General features: G+C 46.4%; 1 protein-coding gene across 6 annotated transcripts in view; it reads right to left on the bottom strand.

Annotated features, from left to right (window-relative positions):
• PKNOX2 (PBX/knotted 1 homeobox 2) overlaps window positions 1-25,162 on the bottom strand; it is a 581,048-nt gene that overhangs the window by 538,835 nt on the left and 17,051 nt on the right. Inside the window, exon 1 of one of the 6 annotated variants that reach the window (XM_063943769.1) lies at window positions 12,713-12,769. The exons of the other annotated variants lie outside the window; for them this stretch is intronic. The gene's annotated coding sequence lies outside the window, so the exon portion shown is untranslated. Of the gene's footprint in view, window positions 1-12,712; window positions 12,770-25,162 lie in introns of those variants that run through there. 6 annotated transcript variants of the gene reach the window in all.

The raw sequence follows: 25,162 nt of genomic DNA, 5'->3' as shown, positions 1-25,162 counted from the left end.
GATGACTGAGGAGAAGATCTTGGGAGTTCACCAGGATCAGCAAGTCGTCCAGATACGGCAGGATCCTGAATCCCTGATGGCCATGACCATGGTGAAGATCCGAGGGGACGTGGCCAGTCCAAATAGCAGAGCCTGGAACTGAAAATGGGGGTTGCCAATAGCAAACCGCAGATATTGTTGATGCGAGATGGCAATAGGTATATGCAGGTAAGCATCCTGTATGTCCAGGGATACCATATAGTCGTCGGGTTCCATTGCCAGTACAATAGAGTGCAGAGTTTCCATACGGAATTTGGACACTCTCACAAATTTGTTTAATGCTTTGAGGTTGAGCATAGGCTGAAAGGACCCATTTGGCTTCAGAACTAGAAACAGGGTCGAATAGTATCCCCTGCCTCTCTAGGACAGAGATGCAGAACTTGCGCTTTCAACGGATCCGAAGGGATAACCGTCAAGCAGAACTGTCGAGGGGGACATCTCTTGAAAGAGATTGCGTACCCGTAAGAGACAACTTCCCACACCCAGGCATCCAAAGGAACCCAGGCCTGGGCGAACTGCAGAAGCCGGCCTCCCACCCAGGGGGAGGCCCGCCCTGTCATGCAGCAGGCTTGTCTTGTTTGGAAGCAGGCTGATGGGCGGCCCAGGATTGTTTAGGTTTGGGCTTAGTGGATTTGGAAGTACGAGCCTGTCTCGGGTACGCCTGACCTTTTGCCTTCCCTGGAGGTCGAAAGGAACGAAAAGTGGTACTCTTTGCCTTCGGTGCAGAAGGATTAGTACTTGGGAGAAACGCAGTCTTAGCAGTTGCCAAGTCTTTCACAAACTTATTCAGATCCTCCCCAAAAAGGATGTCTTCCTTTTTGGAGTCTAGGTCCACCTTCCAGGACCTCAACCACAGAATTTATCGAGCCAGTATAGGGTAGTAGACGCCTTGGCTGCCATTACACCTGCCTCAGAGGCCGCCTCCTGAATATAGTGGGAGGCTGTGGTAATATACGACAGATATAGTCTGGCAGTGTCAGAAATATCCTGAGGCAGCTCATCCTCAATTGCCTGAGCCCATGCTTCTATTCCTTTCGCGGCCCAGGAGGCTGCTATAGTGGGCATATGTACAGCACCGGTAAGAGAGTAAATAGACTTCAGGCATCCCTCCATATGCTTATCCGTCGGTACAGTGAGATGACAGTGGTGACAGGCAGAGTAGATGACACCACAAGACGGGCGACATGAGAGTCCACTGGCGGTGGAGTTTCCCACTTGTTACTCAACTCTGCAGGGATAGGATAGCGAGCTAGCATCTTTTTAGACAGGGAAAAATTATTTCCTGGAGACGACCAGGATTCCTGACGTATGTCAATTATATGGTCAGAATGTGGTAAGACTACTTTAGTAACCTTCTGATGTTTGAACTTATCAGGTTTCTTAGACGCAGTAGTGGGATCGATCTCATCATCAATTTGGAGAATCAGCTTAATAGCCTCCACTAGGTCAGGAACATCAACTTGGGTTGTAGATTCCTCATCAGAAGCGAATGTATCAGTGTCTGACGGATTAGTATATTCCCCATCCTCATCAGAAGGATTATTCGAAATATTAGTGGACTGTGAGGAGGAAGCGGCCCGCTTAGATGACCCCTTGACCCCAGAGGGGCGTGGGGTAGACTTTTGTCTAACCAAAGATTGATTTAATTGTTGTAACTGGGTAGACAGAGTGTCCACCCATGGCGGATTAAGTACAGGGACAATATGTGGCTGCAATGGCACAGGAGGTCCCACAGGGGGCGCAAGACTTGTCACAAGTGTAGTCAGCATACTTGAGAACGCTGCCCAAGGTGGTTACTGATTGGCCACAGGTGCTGCAGGCTGACCGGGAGATGTATGGCACCCAGTGCCTGAACCATCAGCTAAAACTCCCCCCTCAGGTAAATCCTTGGTGCCAGCACTGCATGATGCAGAAGGTCCGCGGATTTCCCGCCGTGTGGCAGACATTATAGGGAATGTAGCCTTAGAGCGTAACAGTACAATATAGCCAGACAAACACAATACCTGCAAATAACCCCCTGATTTATGTGACAGTAAATACAAGGCACAAACAGAGGATTAAAGCGGTATGAGGTTACTGAAATAATACACAGTTAAAAATACAAAACAGTATATACTATGTAGCACTGTATATATATGAGACCCTGACGCACCTAGCCCCCCCAGGGTACAGAATATAGTGATAGCAAGAAGTGTGATACACGAGAATGAAATCCACACAGCAGCTACAGGCACACTCAGTCACAGGTACAATGCAGAAGTTATTAAAGATAAACAATAAAACTGCACTGGACTAGTAAAACTACATATAAATATGTATGTATATAGATATAACAATGCACAGTAGATACTGGATGTATATCACAGAATACTTCTACTAAAAATTCAGGTAGCAGTACACTTGTTCTTAACTAACACTGTCTAAATTGACATGTAGAATACTTAAGTGCCTGTAAATGCACAGCGCTGATAAGACAGGCGTCTTTACATAGGAGACAGTGCCCTGCAGTCCTGGAGATCAGCCCAGCTACTTGTGTATATAGATGGCGCCAAAATTTCTGTCAGGGAGTGAGGGAGAGTGAAATACAGCTCCAGGGCGGGAACTCCAACAGTAGATGGCGCCCGGAGCTGTGGAGCCTATGTAAAATGGATTTTCGTAAATCCGACCTGTGCTCCCTGCCCTGGTGGATACTGTATAGTGGGGTCCCTGTGCAGTACAGTGTCGCGGCAGGGACCGCGATTTACCGGCGGGTCCCACCTGGGGGATCCTCTTACCTTTTCCCTGATGTGCAGCCACGCGATCTAGGAGAGCATCAGCGGTGGTGTGCCTGAAGACCGGTACGCCTCCGCTGCAAGTACCTGGGAACCAGGCCGCGGGAGTATGCAGCGCTGCTGGGGAGGTGATGGAGACGCAGCACAGAATGTTAGAATGACAAACAGTGCTGCTGCCCCTGAAATCTTCTTTAAAAGCTCTTTTCAGGGCTGCCTAGCGCTGCCCCACCTGTTAGTGACCTGCTCTGCAGGCACCAACTTACAAACCTAGCTCCAGTGCCCAGAGGCGGGGTTATAGAGGAGGCGGTGCAGTGCATCCAGGGAACAGTCAAAGCTTTAGCCTGTTGGTGACTCGGATCAAGATCCAACTCTACACCCTCGATGTATTCCCTGTGGAATTCCAGTGTACCCCGCTGCAGAAAGTGGCTTTTCGCCAGTATGTGCATTACAGTTTTTTGACCTATCCGATTGCAAATGTGTAAAAACTAGAGATGAGCGGGTTCGAATGCAACGCCAGAATTAACGCCAGTGCGGTTTTATCCGGATGTTTCTTATTGGCTATCCAAAACACATGACGTCCGTGAGCCAATAAGATGCCGTTTTGAGAACCGAGTAAATCCGAGTAAAACCGATCCCGCTCATCTCTAGTAAAAACGTGATTTGTACAATAATTCCTAAAAATAAAATAAAAATATGATAGAAAGCACGTGTTTTGCAGCAAAATAAAAGTGCTTAAGTTAAATTAAGGGTCATTTTGAACTACTTAAAAAAAAAAAAACTCCCCCCCCCCACAAAAAATAATAATGATTACTTATACCTACAAGAATAAAAACAAGTGTCTCACTCGTAAAGCACCCCAATATACCTGTCCCATACCTTGTACCCCAATTTCCATAATTTGACCCCTTTTCACCCCAAAAATGACATTATTGGTCAGTTAAAAAATAATGATAAACTTCTAAGTGCCTAATTAGTCATTCAGGAGGGTGTCCCAGGGGTTTTCGAAACAAATCCCAACCCTTTTACCTTATCATAGGGATTTCCCCCAACTTTTCACCTGCTCAGAGGTAGTGAAAAGAAATCTGCGATTAAAAATTATCGCTGGCGAGTAATTGAAAAAGTCCTTTTTCGCAAATCGCAGTAAAAGCACGCAAAACCAGGCTAGCTAAGAGATGGGGCGTCAGCAAAGTGTAATTTACCATCCGGATCTTTATGCCAAGAACGATAAATAAATGCTTGATGTAACGTAGACAGCAAAATACCTGGGACTGCTGGGCCAACCTTTACTGTGACATAATCCCCCGTTTCTGCTTTTCACATTTGTTTTCCAATTGCAAAAACCTGGCATTCCCTGATCTCCAGATATCCACTCAGCACAGGGGACTGCAACTGGAAAACAAGTGTGAAAAACAGGAGCACTTGTATCTCAGTGTGAAAAGGAATCAGGTGTGGGGGTGCACATGAAGCTTCACCAAAACGCCCAATCTATAACGTGACATCTCACTTTATCACCAGCGAATATTCTCAACGAGATGAGGGGAACATAAGTGACTCCTGATCTGTGGTAATCACATTTCTGGGAGTTAATTGAGCTGTGCAGTAACAGATGTCGACATTTCCCCAACACGCATTTTGCAGAGCGAGCGACGCTTCACTTGTGGCACAAGGAGAGCGAGATAGGGAGAGGACTGGAATGAAGTGACTCATTCACACTATAGAGATACACAATGCGGGAGTGCATGCAAACAGAGGGGGTCATTCAGAGTTGTTCGCTCGTTATTTTTTTCTCGCAACGGAGCGATTAGTCGCTAATGCGCATGCGCAATGTCCGCAGTGCGACTGCGCCAAGTAAATTTGCTATGCAGGTAGGTATTTTACTCACGGCATTACGAGGTTTTTTCTTCGTTTTGGTGATCGGAATGTGATTGACAGGAAGTCGGTGTTTCTGGGCGGAAACTGGCCGTTTTATGGGTGTGTGCGAAAAAACGCTGCCGTGTCTGGGAAAAACGCGGGAGTGGCTGGAGAAACGGAGGAGTGTCTGGGCGAACGCTGGGTGTGTTTGTGACGTCAAACCAGGAACGACACTGACTGAACTGATCGCACTGGCAGAGTAAGTCTCGAGCTACTCAGAAACTGCACAGAGATGTCTTTTCGCAATATTGCGAATCTTTCGTTCACAATTTTGATAAGCTAAGATTCACTCCCAGTAGGCGGCGGCTTAGCGTGTGCAAAGCTGCTAAAAGCAGCTTGCGAGCGAACAACTCGGAATGACCCCCAGAGACGGGAAGAAGCTACACACAGCACAATGGGGGTCATTCCGAGTTGTTCGCTCGCAAGCTGCTTTTAGCAGCTTTGCACACGCTAAGCCGCCGCCTACTGGGAGTGAATCTTAGCTTATCAAAATTGCGAACGAAAGATTTGCAATATTGCGAAAAGACTTCTCTGTGCAGTTTCTGAGTAGCTCGAGACTTACTCTGCAAGTGCGATCAGTTCAGTGCTTGTCGTTCCTGGTTAGACGTCACAAACACACCCAGCGTTCGCCCAGACACTCCTCCGTTTCTCCAGCCACTCCCGCGTTTTTCCCAGAAACGGTAGCGTTTTTTCACACACACCCATAAAACGGCCAGTTTCCGCCCAGAAACACCCACTTCCTGTCAATCACATTACGATCACCAGAACGAAGAAAAAACCTCGTAATGCCGTGAGTAAAATACCTACCTGCATAGCAAATTTACTTGGCGCAGTCGCACGGAGGACATTGCGCATGCGCATTAGCGACTAATCGCTCCGTTGCGAGAAAAAAATAACGAGCGAACAACTCGGAATGACCCCCAATGACAGCAACACTGAAGTCCGCCTGACCGGTAAAACGCTTTCATTTTATTCCCGGAGAAGTTGGCAAATTGGAGCTTACAGCAGTAACGTCATTCGGTAGCGGTACATGCTCCAACCAAATTGTTTTGTATTTTAACTGGTTCTCACAGATTTCATGTTTAAGCCCCAAATAAATAAAAACGACATTAATTTGCAGAAATAACTCATTACCACACTGACAATTTGCTGACAATTACTCCACATTAAACAAGACTTTCACCTGATGTCAGACATGACTTCATAACACATGATAGGAACAGCTGTCATTATCCTGCTAGTCTGGGGCAGGGGATTATATAACAGCATGGCAATACTTTCATTACAAATACCATTTTAATATCCTTGTTTGCCGCAGCTTTACTTTTCAGAAAACAAAGCTTCAGTTATTTCAGTTCAATAAAAAATAAAGGGGGTCAATCCAATTCACCGACAGTTGAATAGCGCCGGAAATTAGCTCCCGGCGCTATTCAATTCTGCTCATGTTAAGTCGGCGAATGCCCGTTATCCTGGACTTAACAGGTTGTTTTGTCGGGAGAACGGGCATTCTCTGACTTAACTCCCCGCCGCGATGCTGATTCCAGACAGAATCAGCCTCACGCCGGCCGCGCGGCAGGACTTTTGTAGGATTTCCTCTCTCATACTCCGGGGGTGAGAGAAGAATTCCCGACAATTAGTGTCACTTGGCGCTGTATTGAATAGCGCCGGAAGCTAATTCCCGGCGCTATTCAACTGTCGGTGAATTGAATTGACCCCAAGGTCTTCACCAAATAGGTCCTACCAGCGCGGTGGCACAACGGTTAGCTTGCTTCCTCACAGTACTGAGGTCTTGAGTTGGATTCCCACCAAGGTACTTTATGTATGGAGTTTGTAAGTGCCCCATGCTTCAATCTTTTTTCTTGGAGTGATGGAATGATGGCAATAGTGGGATGATTTGTATAGGCACTATAGGGGAATCTTGCCTTCGGTGAAAATTCACAGTGTGCCTAAGTATAAGTGCCCCATCTGTCTGACATGTTAAACTACTCTCAGGTCTGAAAGCTAAGTGTGGGGTAAGGATAACAAGACCTGGAAAAATGAGACAACGCACAAAACAAAGCTAAGCCTCGGAGCCCTGACTGTCTAAGCGAGGCTGTTTTTCTTGGGCCTCAAAGGGAACAGGCTTTAGCCTTTCACAGTTTTATGTTACACTCTTTCTGGCCAATTAGGAAGATAGCGCAGGAGAAAGTGACCCACCCGCAACCACTAGGTCTGATAACCAGGATAGGAATGGAATTGTCTGCAATTAACCAACGTGTAACTGTTCCCCATGGACATGTGGTCTGGGGCTGAAACGGATCCTCCGTCTATGAGAAAAGCACATATCCTGGCCACAATCCATGTTTACATGGGAGACTAACTTTCTTTCCAGTTAGACATTCCTGCCTACAGATAAGCCACCTTCTGCAAGGCCTCCCAATTACTGCATTTAGTGGGGCAATTCCATTGTAACAGACACTAGGGGTAGAGCTTGGATCAAGGGTTGGGTGGGGAATGTTGTGCAGGAAGGTGCTAATTATACATAGGATTTAGGCACACAAAACATGTGTTTGCTCCCAGCTCCCAGCAGAACGGTCACTGGAGCAGCGTGATCCACATTCCTGCTCGATTGCTCGGAAAAGCGATCTCTGACCAACCTGATCCTTTCAGGACGGGATACAAGGAGCGTTCTGCAGTATATAATATTATAAACGGAGCTCGTCGGTTCCCCCAAGGTTCTCTTAGTGTCTCGTTCACACGGCTCCTTTTACCAGCAAGGTAAGAGTGGTCAAAGACGTAAGGAATTCATCTGAGCATTTCGCCCCAGAGCTGAAAACCAACTTGTTACAGACGGGGAGATTTACTATCAAACGTAGTCAAGAAAAATATTATAAAGTGCTATGAGTTAAAAAAAAACACAAATGCGTGTGCACACCTCTATAAACACTACGGACATTGTATCATACAAAGGCGTGCACAACACGTGTTATGTGGTTTCTCTTGCAGCTGGTTGACTTGAATCTGATTGGTTGGCCTTGCTAGGCTTGTGACCATTCTCACGCTATGATTGGCTTCAGGTTTGTAGTAGCCAATCACTCTGCAAAGTTGCATGCAAATGAGTGTCTTGGAGAGAAGAAAACAAAAGCAAAAGCACAACCCAGAATGTACCTAAAATCAGCAGTGAAAATCAATCAGTCCACTGTGCAGGAACTGTAACCTGCAATGAATTAGATACATGGATTATATATGCGCTGACAATGATGAGAGACTAATGGGCCCTACACACTGGGCGATATTACAGAAAGATATGAACGATCTCGTTCATTAACGAACGAGATACCGTTCATATCTTTCAGTGTGGAGGCAGCAACAATGAACGATGCGCGGCCCCGCGCTCGTTCATCGCTGGTGCCCCGTCGCTTGTGCATGCAGGCCAATATGGACGATCTCGTCCATATTTGCATGCACCGCTATGGAACCGGGTGACGGGGGGAGTGAAGAAACTTCGCTCGTCGACCGTATCCGCCGTCGGGCAGCTCGGCGGCGATTGCATAGTGTGTAAGGCCTATAAGGGGACGTACCAGCCACTGTTTTTGCCCGCTCTACGTCAAGTTTGCAGTCTTCGCAGAAATCGTAAATCTGTAGCCACTAATTCACATCTTAATGTATTATAAGCGGTTTATCATGACTAAAGGCGCCTAACTACATTATAATTCCGCCGGTCAGTCTGCTAGTTTAAGACTTCATTGCCCACAAATTACAGCATGTATACGCCTCTGCTCCTGGTCAACAGCTGATCAATGTCATTCAGGAGTCAAAGGAACAATGACCTGTGCCAAGGCGTGGCTGTTTCGTACGTCCACCGCCGACAGTATGTCTCCGCAGAAGCGTAAGCGGCCTGTGAGGTGTGATTTATCATAGATTAATAGGCAGCAATTGCTGTACACAGTCACTGTCCCCAGCCCACAATACAGCACTGGTAAGGACTTGTATAGGACCTGACAGTGCCGCGAGCTCTGGGCAGTGTTTGGGACATTAGACTGATAGGAGTGTTCTGAAAAAAATGTATGTACTGTATTTATACATTTAATTGTCTTTTATTTTAAATCACACATTTCTTAGCAGTCATACCCAGGATTCGAACCCATGACCTGTTACACTAACAGTAGACACTTTACTGATGGAGCTATTTGCTCCTGTAGAGGAAGCATGATAATTCTAACTATATGAAGTTACATGTAATTGTCAGAGAAGAATCTTCATATAGTTAAAATTCTCATATTTCCAATACAGGAGCAAATAGCTTCATCAGTAAGGTGTCTGCTTCCAGTGTAATAGGTTGTGGTTTCTAATCTTGGGTGTGACCCTTGTAAAATGTGTACCTACAGTATAATGAAAAGGGTGTGATTTGTAAGGTGCAGGGACCAATGAGGAAGTCGGCCACTGAAAAGACAGCAACAGATATCAATTAACTTAATTCAATGGTGTCACAGAATGGGAGGAGAGGTGCCCCCCTTCAGAGCAGGAGCCCGGCGGCAGATGACTCCGTTGCCTCCCAGAGTTCTGCCTCTGACTTGTATCTATTTATGTTCTATCACAGATACAAAGAGGAAATATTATATATAGGGGAAAGAGGTTCTTTTTCTACCTACGCTACTGTGAGGTCTACAGACTCTCTCCCAATTATTTCTACACAACCCCACATGTAGTCCCAGGGACGCAGAAGACAAGCCTGAAATGCAGCATTTCTGCAAAACCTAACGCGCAGTTCTTGTACGTTCCGTCAAACGGTGGAAAGTTCATTGCATAAATGTATCAGTAAGCGTTACTGGGTTCCATGCTGAATTTTAAAATGCCGCAGCTCTGAGATACGAGCAGAGGTCATTTCGTGATTAATGACAAGAATCCCAAAAACTACTTGAAATAAAAAAAAAATATCCTTCACCTCAAATAAGGCCACCAAAATAAAGAAAATATCGCAGCGTCTGTGGCTGAATAAAAAGCGGAGCTGTTTAAACGTCTCACTTTCAAGCCAGGCCCCACCGCGCGGGAGCTGAGAATACATTAGCCTTTAATGAAGTGAGACTCTCATCTTGCTGGAGCCACCTCATTTAGTGCAATTGTTTCTGAGCCATTATGGAAAGACAATTACAAGGAAGCGGTGAGAGTAATTGGAATTGCTAGCAGGAGTTTGGTGAAATGATCATAAATAAAAAATATTCAAACTAATAAGCTTCCATGAGGGGGTGGCTTGATGAAAATCAACATAATTACAAGTGAACCTTAGCAAGGAAAAACAGACAGCGGGGTAGCAAGTGCTCAGCTTGCACAAAGCAGAAAAGGGGGCACTGACGATATGAAATTAACACCATTACTCACTCAGTCTGGGCTAACTTGGGGAGAGAGGGTGAGGACGGCCGAATTGCCACATTCAGAGGAAAAGATTACAGCCAGGGATAGCAGCATCCGGAACAGCGTCACAGACTCATTTATACACTGGATATGTATTAATAAAGCAAAGAGGAGACTTGTGACAAGACAGGAAAATCCAGAGATGGTCGATGTATCTCTCAGTCATTATGATCTGTCACTGGCCCCTGTTCTGCGTTACACCAGCATAAGACGCTGACATTTAATTACATTGGAGTTTTGGTTTTTGAAAGGACAAATGCATCCCTTACTAGATAGGGTTGTGCTGATAAAGACAGACAGATGAAATTATAACGCAGGCAGCGATATCACTGATAGGGCCCCTAAATGTAATATGCACAATTCGTTCCCTAGTACATCTGCTTTTACATACTGTAAATGCTATAAGGAGGAGGCATTTGCCATTTTTCCCTGTTTTGTTTCTTTGGGTTGCTACTGACAATTTTTTATTCTGCAGTTATGGATTACCATGGCAACCACAGTCACATTGCACCTAGGTGGTCATTCCGAGTTTATCGCTAGCTGCATTAGTTCGCTGTGCAGCGATGAGGCAAAAAAAACGGCACTTCTGCGCATGCATATGCGGCGACGTACTATTACAACGACAGATGTAGTTTAACACAAGGTCTAGCGAAGCTTTTCAGTCGCACTGCTGGCCGTAGAGTGATTGACAGGAAGTGGGCGCTTCTGGGTGTCAACTGACCGTTTTCAGGGAGTGTTTGAAAAAACGCAGGCGTGCCAAGAAAAACGCAGGCGTGTTTGTGACGTCAAAACAGGAACTGAACAGTCTGAAGTCATCGCAAGCGCTGAGTAGGTATTGAGCTACTCTAAAACTGCACAAAAAAAATATGCCGCAGCTCTGCGAACCTTTCGCTCGCACTTCTGCTAAGCGTAAAAAAAACAAAACAAGTGGGAGGCGGCTTAGCGTTTGCATGGCTGCTAAAAACTGCTAGCGAGCGAACAACTCGGAATGACCACCCTGATGCAGTGAGCAGAGGCATTGAGAAAACATCTGTGTGCTGTCTACTTCATGTTCTGTAAGATCCTCCCCAACCATCCTCTAGCTCTGCATGTCACGCTGAGCTCTGTGTGCCTGTGTATTTGTGACTAGGTATACTCTGCTCCTTGTGGAGAGATTATGAAAAGGAGAAACATTATAGCTAAGAAAACAGACCATCATTAAGGTGCATGCCTAGAAAGTTACTTAAGTTACTATTTTAAGGTAGGGGGGCACTCTATATGGGATTGCTACTATAACAGTCACAGTGACACAAGATATAAAATTACCATCTTCCTAAAATAATACCTCTCTCTCTAAATGAGCGTTCACCTCACTGAGGCACGGGCTATTATTTATATTAATGTACAGAAGCGGATTTATTTGCTGACGTCTTGTGCTTGCCCTATGTAGATTTCAATTATTTTACTGAAGTAACCCACATTATATTGGGAGGATTTCCTGTGGACAAGACAATTCTGCTACTTCTTTATGACACAAAGATACTGCTCAGTTTCAGAAGAATTCCCATGGCTTGTTTAGATGTGTGGTATGACTAGTTGACATTCAAAATGTCGGCACGAGAATGTTGTCAGAAATTTAATATTTACAGAATGCTGAACATGGACGTTAGGTCGACATACGGTTCTTTGCTTATTTTAGCCTATCCTTAGCCATGAAAAAAAAAAAAAATAGCTGACCAGGGCCCTCATTCCGAGTTGATTGCACGTAGCAACTTTTTGCTGCTCGTGCGATAGACTTGACGCCGCCTATGGGGGTAGTGTATTTTAGCATAGCAGGGCTGCGATCGCTTGTGCAGCCCGGCTATGCTACAAAAGTTTCCTGCAAAACAAGACCAGGGTCAGACCTACTTACCCTGTGCGACGGATCCAGCGATGAAGGTCCCGGGATTGACGTCAGACATCCGCCCTCCAAACGCCTGGATCCACCTGCGTTCGCCTCACCACGCCTTGAAAACGGTCAGTTGACACGCCCCGGAACGCCTCCCGCCTGTCAATCTTCATGCGATCACCGCTGCGATCACTTTCTGCGCTGGCGGCATCGCATTGCGAGTGCAGCAGTCCCGACCCGTTCGCACCATAGCGAAGAACCGCTGCGTGCGAATGGGTCGGAATGACCCCCCAGGTACCATTTAAATTCCACCTAAAGACTTTTCCCTATTGTCCAGGCACACAATGGAGGATATTCAATTACCCGCACTGACTGCGGGTGAAAAAGTCTCGCCGAGAAGGGGGGAGCTACCTAATTAGCCCCGATAAGCCGGCGCGGCTTATCACGGATTTTGTTTCACCTGCCTCCGGCAGACGAAGCAAAATCCCCTATAACAGCCCCTATTTCACCAGAAAACACACAGGTTTCACTGAACCTGTGTATTTTCGGGTGAAAATGCACTTTTTAATGGCCGGTCAAATCGAATAGCCCGAGTTTTTACTCCCGATGTCTCTTTGGGGGCTAATTGAATACCCCCCAAAATTTTACATCTTGGTAAAGTGAAGACGTTCCCCCCTGAAAGGCTTCTAATACCACTTTCAAACATGGTTTTTACATGTGAGTAAGCACTGACCTGGATTTTAGGCATGTATGAAAGCAAACTACACAGGACGAAGACCCAGGTCCCTGTCCATGCTTGATAGACCCACCAATCTTCCGTGCCGCATGTGTATAACTGTCATTTTACAGGCTGTGCTCAAACAATGACAGTTAGGGGCTAATTCAATTGTTTTTTTGGGGGCGCCCTGCGCCTGATAGAGGGATTTTGCTCCGATTGGGCGAGAATGCCGTAGGTGTCCACTATATCTGCCTGAGGGCAGGACCAGAAATGTACAAAAAAAAGTCCAGCTTTTCGCACGATTTTCTAGTCATGCTCAATAGTTTAGATGGGATTAGCCATTTGAACGGAATAGGTGCCTAATGCTGTAAAACAATTGAATACCACTGCGTCTAGAGTGACTGGACGCGACAAAACAATTAAATCGCCCCCTTAGACTGCTATGGGCAACTGGAAAACAATTGAATACCACTGTGTCTAGAGTGACTGGACGCGACAAAACAATTAAATTACCCCCCTTAGTTGCTATGGGCAACTTTCTACTTTATCGCTCTCCAAGGCCAGATAAATCTCCCAAAATGTTACAAGCAAGTGTAATAACTAAAAAAAACGCCAAATAATAAGAATTTACTTACCGATAATTCTATTTCTCGTAGTCCGTAGTGGATGCTGGGGACTCCGTCAGGACCATGGGGAATAGCGGCTCCGCAGGAGACAGGGCACTAAAGCAAGCTTTTAGGATCACATGGTGTGTACTGGCTCCTCCCCCTATGACCCTCCTCCAAGCCTCAGTTAGGTACTGTGCCCGGACGAGCGTACACAATAAGGAAGGATCTTGAATCCCGGGTAAGACTCATACCAGCCACACCAATCACACCGTACAACTTGTGATCTGAACCCAGTTAACAGTATGATAACAAAGAAGTAGCCTCTTAAAAAAGATGGCTCACAACAATAATAACCCGATTTTTGTAACAATAACTATGTACAAGTAATGCAGACAATCCGCACTTGGGATGGGCGCCCAGCATCCACTACGGACTACGAGAAATAGAATTATCGGTAAGTAAATTCTTATTTTCTCTAACGTCCTAGTGGATGCTGGGGACTCCGTCAGGACCATGGGGATTATACCAAAGCTCCCAAACGGGCGGGAGAGTGCGGATGACTCTGCAGCACCGAATGAGAGAACTCCAAGTCCTCTTTAGCCAGAGTATCAAATTTGTAAAATTTTACAAACGTGTTCTCCCCTGACCACGTAGCTGCTCGGCAAAGTTGTAATGCCGAGACCCCTCGGGCAGCCGCCCAAGATGAGCCCACCTTCCTTGTGGAGTGGGCTTTTACAGTTTTAGGCTGTGGCAGGCCTGCCACAGAAATGTGCAAGTTGAATTGTGCTACAGATCCAACGAGCAATCGTCTGCTTAGACGCAGGAGCACCCATCTTGTTGGGTGCATACAAGATAAACAACGAGTCAGATTTTCTGACTCCAGCTGTCCTTGAAATATATATTTTCAATGCTCTGACAACGTCCAGTAACTTGGAGTCCTCCAAGTCGCTAGTAGCCGCAGGCACCACAATAGGCTGGTTCAAGTGAAAAGCCGAAACCACCTTAGGGAGAAAATGAGGACGTGTCCGCAGTTCTGCCCTGTCCGAATGGAAAATCAGATATGGGCTTTTGTACGATAAAGCCGCCAACTCTGAAACTCTCCTGGCTGAAGCCAGGGCCAATAGCATGGTTACTTTCCATGTAAGATACTTCAAATCTACCGATTTGAGAGGCTCAAACCAATGAGATTTGAGAAATTCCAAAACTACGTTTAGATCCCACGGTGCCACTGGAGGCACAATTGGGGGTTGTATATGTAGTACACCCTTGACAAAAGTTTGTACTTCAGGCACTGAAGCCAATTATTTCTGGAAGAAGATTGATAAGGCCGAAATTTGAACTTTAATAGATCCCAATTTGAGGCCCATAGACAATCCTGCCTGCAGGAAATGTAGGAATCGACCCAATTGAAATTCTTCCGATGGGGCCTTCTTGGCCTCACACCACGCAACATATTTTCTCCAAATGCGGTGATAATGTTGTGCGGTCACTTCCTTCCTAGCTTTAATCAAGGTAGGAATAACTTCCTCTGGAATGCCCTTTTCTTTTAGAATCCGGCGTTCAACCGCCATGCCGTCAAACGCAGTCGCGGTAAGTCTTGGAACATACAAGGTCCCTGCTGAAGCAGATCCCTTCTTAGAGGTAGAGGCCACGGATCTTCCGTGAGCATCTCTTGAAGTTCCGGAGACCAAGTTCTTCTTGGCCAATCCGGAGCCACTAGTATTGTTCTTACTCCCCTTTTCCGTATAATTCTCAGTACCTTTGGTATGAGAGGCAGAGGAGGAAACACATACACTGACTGGTACACCCACGGTGTTACCAGAGCGTCCACAGCTATTGCCTGAGGGTCTCTTGACCTGGCGCAATATCTGTCCAGTTTTTTGTTGAGGCGAGACGCCATCATGTCCACCTTTGGTTTTTCCCAATGGTTCACAATCATGTGGAAAACTTCCGGATGAAGTCCCCACTCTCCCGGGTGAAGGTCGTGTCTGCTGAGGAAGTCTGCTTCCCAGTTGTCCACTCCCGGGATGAACACTGCTGACAGTGCTATGACATGATTTTCCGCCCAGCGAAGAATCCTTGCAGCTTCTGTCATTGCTCTTCTGCTTCTCGTGCCGCCTTGTCTGTTTACGTGGGCGACTGCCGTGATGTTGTCCGACTGGATCAACACCGGCTGACCCTGAAGCAGCGGTTTCGCCAAGCTTAGAGCATTGTAGATTGCTCTTAGCTCTAGTATATTTATGTGAAGAGACGTCTCCAGGTTTGACCATACACCCTGGAAGTTTCTTCCCTGTGTGACTGCTCCCCAGCCCCGTAGGCTGGCATCCGTAGTCACCAGGACCCAGTCCTGTATGCCGAACCTGCGGCCCTCTAACAGATGGGCACTCTGCAACCACCACAGGAGAGACAACCTTGTCCTTGGTGACAGTGTTATCCGCTGATGCATGTGCAGATGCGATCCGGACCATTTGTCCAGCAGATCCCACTGAAATATTCGTGCATGGAATCTGCCGAATGGAATTGCTTCGTAAGAAGCCACCATCTTTTCCAGGACTCTTGTGCATTGATGTACTGACACATTTCCTGGTTTTAGGAGGTTCCTGACAAGTTCGGATAACTCCCTTGCTTTCTCCTCCGGGAGAAACACCTTTTTCTGAACCGTGTCCAGAATCATTCCCAGGAACAGCAGACGTGTTGTCGGGGACAATTGAGATTTTGGAAGATTCAGAATCCACCCGTGTTGTTGAAGCACTACTTGGGTTAGTGCTACACCGACTTCCAGCTGTTCTCTGGACTTTGCCCTTATCAGGAGATCGTCCAAGTAAGGGATAATTAATACGCCTTTTCTTCGTAGAAGAACCATCATTTCGGTCATTACCTTGGTAAAGACCCGAGGTGCCGTGGACAACCCAAACGGCAGCGTTTGAAACTGATAATGACAGTCTTGTATCACGAACCTGAGATACCCTTGGTGTGAGGGGTAAATTGGGACATGCAGATAAGCATCTTTTATGTCCAGGGACACCATGAAGTCCCCTTCTTCCAGATTCGCTATCACTGCTCTTAGTGACTCCATCTTGAACTTGAATTTCTGTATGTACAGGTTCAAGGATTTCAGATTTAGAATAGGTCTTACCGAACCGTCCGGCTTCGGTACCACAAATAGTGTGGAATAATACCCCTTTCCCTGTTGTAGGAGGGGTACCTTGACTATCACCTGCTGAGAATACAGCTTGTGAATGGCTTCCAATACCGTCGCCCTTTCTGAGGGAGACGTTGGTAAAGCAGACTTTAGGAAACGGCGAGGGGGAGATCTTTCGAATTCCAACATGTAAGCCTGAGATACTATCTGCAGGATCCACGGGTCCACCTGTGAGCGAGCCCACTGATTGCTGAAAATCTTTAGTCGACCCCCCACCGCTCCTGAGTCCGCTTGTAAAGCCCCAGCGTCATGCTGATGGCTTTGTAGAACCCGGGGCGGGCTTCTGGTCCTGGGCAGGGGCTGCTTGCTGCCCTCTCTTACCCTTTCCTCTGCCTCGTGGCAGATAAGACTGTCCTTTTGCCCGCTTGTTTTTATAGGAGCGAAAGGACTGCGGCTGAAAAGACGGTGTCTTTTTCTGTTGGGAGGGGGTCTGAGGTAAAAAAGTGGATTTGCCGGCAGTTGCCGTGGCCACCAGATCCGATAGACCAACCCCAAATAATTCCTCTCCTTTATATGGTAATACTTCCATATGCCTTTTGGAATCCGCATCACCTGACCACTGTCGCGTCCATAAACTCCTTCTGGCAGATATGGACATCGCACTTACTCTCGATGCCAGAGTGCAAACATCCCTCTGAGCATCTCGCATATAAAGAAACGCATCCTTTAATTGCTCTAGAGTCAATAAAATACTGTCCCTATCCAGGGTATCAATATTTTCAGTCAGGGAATCCAACCACACTACCCCAGCACTGCACATCCAGGCTGAGGCTATTGCTGGTCGGAGTATAACACCAGTATGCGTGTATATACTCTTCAGGGTAGTTTCCAGCCTCCTATCTGCTGGATCCTTGAGGGCGGCCGTATCTGGAGACGGCAACGCCACTTGTTTTGATAAACGTGTGAGCGCTTTATCCACCCTAGGGGGTGTTTCCCAGCGCGCCCTAACCTCTGGTGGGAAAGGGTATAATGCCAATAACTTTTTAGAAATTAGCAGTTTTCTATCTGGGTTAACCCACGCTTCATCACACACGTCATTCAATTCCTCTGATTCTGGAAAAGCTACAGGTAGTTTTTTCACCCCCCACATAATACCCCTTTTTGAGGTACCTGCAGTATCAGAGATCTGCAAAGCCTCCTTCATTGCCGTGATCATATAACGTGTGGCCCTATTGGAAAATACGTTTGTTTTTTCACCGTCGACACTAGATTCATCTGTGTCGGTACCTGTGTCGACTGACTGAGGTAAGGGACGTTTTACAGCCCCTGACGGTGTCTGAGACGCCTGAGCAGGTACTAACTGGTTTTCCGGCCGTATCATTTCGTCAACTGACTTTTGTAATGTACTAACATTATCACGTAATTCCATAATTAAAGCCATCCATTCCGGTGTCGACTCCCTAGGGGGTGACATCACCATTACCGGCAATTGCTCCGCCTCCACACCAACATCGTCCTCATACATGTCGACACACACGTACCGACACACAGCAGACACACAGGGAATGCTCTTATCGAAGACAGGACCCCACTAGCCCTTTGGGGAGACAGAGGGAGAGTTTGCCAGCACACACCAAAAGCGCTATAAAATGTATATAAACAACCCTAAAAGGTGTTGTTTTTGTTATATGCGCTTTAAATATATAAATATCGCCAAAATATGCCCCCCTTCTCTTTGTTACCCTGTTTCTGTAGTGCAGTGCAGGGGAGAGTCCTGGGAGCCTTCCTCACAGCGGAGCTGAGCAGGAAAATGGCGCTGTGTGCTGAGGAGAATAAGCCCCGCCCCCTTTTCGGCGGGCTTTTCTCCCGGGTTTTGAGATATCTGGCCTGGGTTAAATACATACATATAGCCTCAATGGCTATATGTGATGTATTCTTTGCCATCAAAGGTATTAAATATTGCTGCCCAGGGCGCCCCCAGCAGCGCCCTGCACCCTCCGTGACCGTTCAGTGTGAAGTGTGTAGCAACAATGGCGCACAGCTGCAGTGCTGTGCGCTACCTTCATGAAGGCTGAAGAGCCTTCTGCCGCCTGTTTCCGGACCCTCGATCTTCAGCATCTGTAAGGGGGATCGGCGGCGCGGCTCCGGGACGAACCCCAGGGTGACCTGTGTTCCGACTCCCTCTGAAGCTATGTCCAGTAGCCTAAGACTCCAATCCATCCTGCACGCAGGTGAGTTGAAAATCTCTCCCCTAAGTCCCTCGATGCAGTGAGCCTGTTGCCAGCAGGACTCACTGAAAATAATAAACCTAAAAACTTTTTCTAAGCAGCTCTTTAGGAGAGCCACCTAGATTGCACCCTGCTCGGACGGGCACAAAAACCTAACTGAGGCTTGGAGGAGGGTCATAGGGGGAGGAGCCAGTACACACCATGTGATCCTAAAAGCTTGCTTTTGTGCCCTGTCTCCTGCGGAGCCGCTATTCCCCATGGTCCTGACGGAGTCCCCAGCATCCACTAGGACGTTAGAGAAAAACACTGAAGATCCCCATACTACACACCTATAATACTACACCTGCTCTTCTAATATGTATTCACCAAGGACGCTTACTATTATAGCATAGTGGCGCATATAGTAGATAGCATGCTTGTGTGTCTCTATATAGAATTCATGTGTGTGTGCTTGCGTGTATAGTAGTCGGCACATGTTCCTGCAGGGGGGTCTGCACACAAGCTGTGTAAATAACACATTATACTGATACACTGTAACCTCCGTTGCGCTGCACTGACCAAGACGCTCCACCAGAATCACCCAACTATTCAGTGTGATGCTTCTATTCTTCACAACGCTGGGTATACATTCATGTACATGGCCCATCAGTGGTCCCCGTCAACATGGTGGTACAGTGGGTAGCATGACTGACTCACACTAGGGTCATAAGTTGATTCTCATTATCTGTGTGGAGTTTGTATGTAGTTCCTCCAGGAGCTTTGCTTTCCTCTACCACTCCAAAAACATACTGGTAGGTTACATAGAAACATAGAATTTGACGGCAGATAAGAACCACTTGGCCCATCTAGTCTGCCCCTTTTTTATCCTTTAGGCAATCTTAACCCTTTTTGAACCTTAATTCTTTGTAAGGATATTCATATGTCTATCCCAACCTTCGGAGGCATACAGTGTACATGTGTGTGCGATTGGGAATTTAGACTGTGAGCCTCACTGGGACAGGGACTGCTGGGAGTGTTTATCTAGCTGTACACAGAAGATGGAAACAGTAATAATAATAATAATTCATGTGCCAAAATGGACCTTTACTACTAAAAATAAAGAACAGTATCATTTTGTTGAAGTAACTAGATGCCAGCCCGTCAAAATGACGGAAAAACATAACAGTAATGTCAGAGCCGGCAGGGTGCACTCCCGAATTGAGCAATACTTGAATTGCTCCATCAGGCGCCATCAAGTGGCCTCCGGAGCGCAAAACACTTGAATTTCCCCATAGAACCTACCTGGTTCTCTACCAGCCTCACTCACCATCTGGGCACTGCCATTCCCTGCACTATCGCTGGAGCTCTGTAAGGTTGGACTGCAGGCCATCAGCAATTCTCAAATCACTCAATGGACTGAAGCCTGGGCTTTAACTGGGCCCATTTCTGTGGCTTTACAATTACCATAAAGTAACACTGAAAAGTTCCGTGATCCTCATCATGGAATTTCTGTTTCGGAATACACTAAACAACCGTGGAGTCTCTATACTTATTGCAAAGCACTAGCCAAACAATGAATTGGGTGCCCTGTGATAAAAACTGACTTATGGAGGCATGAGGGGCACATTCTCATGCAAGCAGTGCTTCCTTAAAGTATGTGTACACACAGTGAGATTTTTTCCTCCGATTTTGACTATATTGTCTAAATCGCAAGAAAAGTTAGTGCAGATCGCAAGGTGAAAGTCACCTTGCGATCCCGATGCGCGGTCCCGCGAGGTCGGTATTGCAAGCCTAGATAGACTGTGCAAGCAAGTCAATTTTGACTAGTATAAAAGTATAGTCAAAATTGACACGTAGCCAAAATCGTACATAGTTAGTATCGCAAGCACAGTCATCTAGCCTTGCGATATCGACCTAGTCTCTATCGCATAGTCAGAATCGGGGTTAGCCCGAATCTCACCGTGTGTACACACCTTGGAGGGTATTCAATTGTTTGAAAAGTCAGTCGGGAGTCTGTTTTTTTCCTATCTAATAGACAGGAAAAAAACAGACACCCAACCAACTTTTCAAACAATTGAATTCCACCCCTTAAGTTCATTAGCGTAACCTTCTGTTAGACCTTTCTTGATCCGGTATGAACACAGGGTCATATTTAGTTATCTCCGAGACATTGGGGGTCATTCTGAGTTGTTCGCTTGCTAGCAGTTTTTAGCAGCCGTACAAACGCATTGTTGCCCCCCACCGGGGAGTGTATTTTCGCTTTGCAGAAGTGCGAACGCTTGTGCAGCAGAGTGGCTGCAAAATCATTTTGTGCAAAACAAGACCAGCCCTGTAGTTACTCTTCCTGTGTGTTGATTCTAACGACGGAGGGACGGCTTTTGACGTCACACACCCACCCAGCCTTCGCCCAGCCACGCCTGCGTTTTCCCCGACACGTCTGCGTTTTTCTAAGCACTCCCTAAAAACGGTTGGTTGCCACCCAGAAACGCCCACTTCATGTCAATCTTCCTGCGTTCTGCCGTGCGACTGAAAGCTTCGCTAGAACCTGTACAAAACCACAAAGGACCTTGTACCCGTACATCACGCGTGCGCATTGCGGTGCATACGCATGCACAGAAATATCAATTTTTAGCCTCATCGCTGCGCTGTGAACAACGCCAGCTAGCGATCAACTCGGAATGACCCCCATTGTCCTTTCCGGTTATTATAGTAAGTAAAAACTAACCTATTTTGCTCACACCTCTGCAGCGCGTAAGTAATATTGAATCTACCCCCAAAAGGTGTGGCGCCTATTACAGCAAATGGCAGTCAGACACAAGCCTGTCCTATGTCTTTAGAAGGAAGGTTATTTGCATTAACATTTATACATTATTCTCCAACTGAACCTATCCAGTATTATTACTGACAGTTCTAATTGCTTCATATTATATTGACGACATTCAATCTGATCATTAAACTTAAGCTTCTCCACAAAGCCTACTGATATTACAATTGTAACATGGATAATTTAAATTTTAAGGAGTCTGGTACACAATCCAAGCGTATACATCTGTCAAAGCCACTAGCAGGCCAGAGAAGAAAAAACCCCAATGAAATGTGACTATTTATTTGCAAATAGAAGGTTTCTCTTCCACAAGATTAACACAATGCGAGAGCTTCCGTGGGAGTCCCGCGATTGCCAAGGGTCGTACAGCGCACATTAATGCCTTGTAAAAATCAGCTTCATTGTGATGCTGGCAGCAGGGTCAGTAATTACAAGCAGCACATTAGTAGATCCAGTCATCGTGACATTATGTATTCACGCCAGTCTAGCCTGGCCCTGGGACGCAAGCTGCGACCTCCCTGCCAACACAGCGCTGTAAATGTTATCACCGCCATTTATTTTACAGCTCTCCGTCCCTGAGCTTAGAGCAATAGAGATGCTAGAGAGGCATTCCTGGATACAATATATTGCTGGCATCAGAGTTCTAGAATATTGGCTAGCAGAGATCTCATCTAAATTCAGCTCTTTAGATATTTGTGTTATAAGATGGAAATATCTGCAAAGCGTATTACAAAGGCCAAGCAATGAAAATACCATTTGAGGGATTAAGCAATAACGCCGCCCAAACAGCCTTTAGCATTGCAGGTAAACCTGACCTGTTCATCTCGCTGCTAGACATAAGCACAATTTACCTTGTATACTACTACCCATGGCCTGCAGCACGCGGAATATACCTCTGTACCGTCTGGCCTTATGTTTCCTGCAGCGAGCACCTCTGCTGAAAGTAATATCCTATGGCTACGGGGATGTCTGGAAAACTACGCAGTACCCTACAGCACGGATGTGACCACTTACACCTAGCCACAAATCACGCCAAACAGCTTTCTAAGGTGCGCCATGGATTTTGCAAATTAGCTGCACCATGTATCTTAATGTGCCATATTAATCCTAAACACTAGTACACTATTAGGAACATGGGGGGAGATTTCTCAGTGTGGAGAGAGATATTACAATGGGTGCGATAGCTGCAAATAGGTTTGAACAAGAACATTAGACGCGCATAAACAAAGATTTGAATACCGCCTAAAGTACTAACCAATCAGCTTCTGGATTGGTTGGTACTTTATCTCTCATCTGTACCTCCCCTAGCCTCCTCCTTAGTACACTTAGCGAACATAGATACAAAAGTCAGGAAAAAGTGTGCAATCTTGGTAAAAATGCAGAAGACAGAGGTCCTGTATGAGAAGCCCACAGCACGATCATTATGCTGAATCTGCTACGTTATACCAATTGCTCTGTGATAAAATAGTACTCCTAATCCTAAATAAACATAGATTCAGGGCACATTCAATTGTTTTGGGCCTCTAAAAATTCAGTCTAAACGGGGACTTTTAAGATGCCCAAACAATGGTCACAATTCAATTGTTGTTTGGGCGCCCATGCACATCGCACATGTCACACCCAAACAGACAGGGTTTAGCCGCCTAAAACGTCTAAACCCATTTAAAGTCCTGCTTTGGGCGTCCAAATTCCTGTTCGGACGCCCAAAGTGCTGACTTAGCGCTCATTTCTTCTCGCACCTCAGGAGGCTGCAAGAAGAAAGGTCAGCCCCGCAGCTACTGGGCATCTAAATGGAGCAACAATTGAATTGCTCCGTTCTGCGCCCCTAGTGGTAGCGGCGGGGTACAACAATTGAATCGCCCCTATAGAATATGAAGGCAGATAAGAACCACTTGGCCCATTTAGTCTTGGTCCACTGAGAACCACTTGGCCCATCTAGTATAGATACTGAATGACTTATATTGGTCCACTGATTACAAGAGCACATCACCCAGGACATGAAGCGTTGCAGGAATTTACTCTGTAGAGTGTGAGCCTCTGTGTGATAATGCCCAGTCTTTCCCGATTACGGTGTTTGTTTCCCACTGTAAAGCGCTGTGATTACGCTTGCGCTCTAAAACTGAAAGCTAATAAATGAATAGGAATAAATGAGAGGGCTCTGTAGAAATTTGCAGGTGATTTGCAGATCTGTGCAGGGCAGGAAGGGTCATGTCTGGCAGTCATTAGGAAAGTGAACAGTCAGCAGACTGTACCCCATGCCGCCTGCGCTCAGGGAAAATGGGAATGTGTTCAGCGATGGGGTCTCATTCGCACACTGTTCAGACAGAAGAAACAGGGAATTGACTAAAAACAGGTTTTCACTATCAAAATGCGCTCAGCAACCAACTCAGCACTTTGCTGCTTGATCTTAACAGCGACACCATCATGTGCTGCGCTAAGCAATGCGGCAGTCAGACACTTTCCCTGGGAACGTACAGTGACGAGGCCGGGATGAATATCAGCATGCCCAATGAGTGCCGCTCTGCCCTTACTTAGAGACATGAAATATGAAGTGTAAGCAATGCTGAATACAGGATGCGGTGGCAGTGGCTCAACAGTACGCCATTACACACAGCAAGCGCAGGCTTCACCATGATATTATGTAAAAGGCCTCCGATTGCAGTGCGACCTGGAGTGTATGCAAACCTAGCAGGAGGCATCTCACCACACTTATCCAGGAGAACACAGTGCTGCTTACTCCAGTCTTGTATATGTATGTATGTATGTATGTATGTATGTAGGAAGCATACAAACCAACACATTCAGAGTGAGCAATTCCACCATGTAGCACTTCCACCGCTAAACGTCTAATACCCTGGGGCATGACATCCCGGAATACAGAAGTAAAGCTCAGGTTGCCAGCAGCATGGATTGGGATCAGGTGACCGGCGGTGTCATGGTCACCCATGAGTGGGAATAGTCCTGGGACCCCTGCCGGCATTCCAGCGTCGAAATGCTGACCGCCGGGATCATAACTACATCCCAGCGGCATACTATGATTGGAGGGAGAGGAAATGGCTCTGATGTAAGGTAACTGTGAAGGTCCTCAATCAACGTTCCCAGCTGAGTGCTACTCGGAAAGGTGTGTCTACAGAGAAGCGATGTCTGAGGTAGATCTCCACTCTAAAAGTCTGGTTTCTGGGGAAAAAAACTTGGAATGGCATCATCAAATCAGAGTGAGTGACCGCCTGTAGTAGAAGTGACAAGAGGGAAGCGTAGCACAAAGTGCTAAGAACATGGAGGTTCATCCAGGGCCATTGCTGTGGATTCAAGGTGTCCCCAGGAAACATGGCTGCCGAGTGCGCACAATGTTTATACAGTGGGACCCATGAAACCACTGGAATCTAAGGAACTAGCACAACTAAGCGAAAGACCTAAATGAGGCACACAGATTGCCCACGGTCATTTGAAACCTGGAACTGTATGTATCCTGACCTGCTCAATATCCTGAATGTCTGGTGGAAAGCTTAGCGCTAGCTAATTTCTGTAATTTAATGCTCCCTCTCCAAGGATAATGATGTATTAAGCCTGGAGAAGTGATAAAGCAGTGATAAGTGCAAGGTGATAACGCACCAGCCAGTCAGCTCCTTGTCAATTTACATATTGGAGCTGATTGGCTGGTGCATTATCACCTTGCACTTATCG

The sequence above is a fragment of the Pseudophryne corroboree genome, chromosome 10, assembly GCF_028390025.1.
Source record: "Pseudophryne corroboree isolate aPseCor3 chromosome 10, aPseCor3.hap2, whole genome shotgun sequence".
NCBI lineage: Eukaryota > Metazoa > Chordata > Amphibia > Anura > Myobatrachidae > Pseudophryne > Pseudophryne corroboree.
This window is presented reverse-complemented; position numbering and strand designations above follow the sequence as displayed.